Source organism: Geospiza fortis, unplaced genomic scaffold (assembly GCF_000277835.1).
Source record: "Geospiza fortis unplaced genomic scaffold, GeoFor_1.0 scaffold439, whole genome shotgun sequence".
NCBI lineage: Eukaryota > Metazoa > Chordata > Aves > Passeriformes > Thraupidae > Geospiza > Geospiza fortis.
Window position 1 is genome coordinate 336,211 of NW_005054618.1, and position 446 is coordinate 336,656.

Consider the following 446-nt stretch of genomic DNA (forward strand, 5'->3'; position numbering starts at 1 on the left):
GTGGCCGTGCTGCTGGAGGCCACCTGCGGCCACGTGCTGCTGACCCGCCGGGCCAGCACCCTGCGCCACTTCCCCAACGTTTGGGTGCCACCAGGTGAGCGCGAGGACGGGGGACAGCAGCTCTGGGGGGTCACAGGTGTTTTGGGGTCCCCCTGACTACTCCTGTCCCCCCCCGCACTCAGGTGGGCACTTGGAGCCGGGAGAAGAGGTGAGGTGACACCGCGGGGAGGGCCAGGGGGCGCTCAGGTGAGTGTGGGGACACCTGTGACACCCCGAACCCCCCCAGCTGGTGGCCGCGGGGCTGCGGGAGCTGGCAGAGGAGAGGGGGCTGTGCCTGGAGCCTGGAACCTTCTCGTGGCACCTGCTCGGCCTCTGGGAGGTAACGACCCCCCCAACCTCAAAGCTGGGCAGGGGCTGACACCCCCAGGTGGCCGCTCTGTCCCACG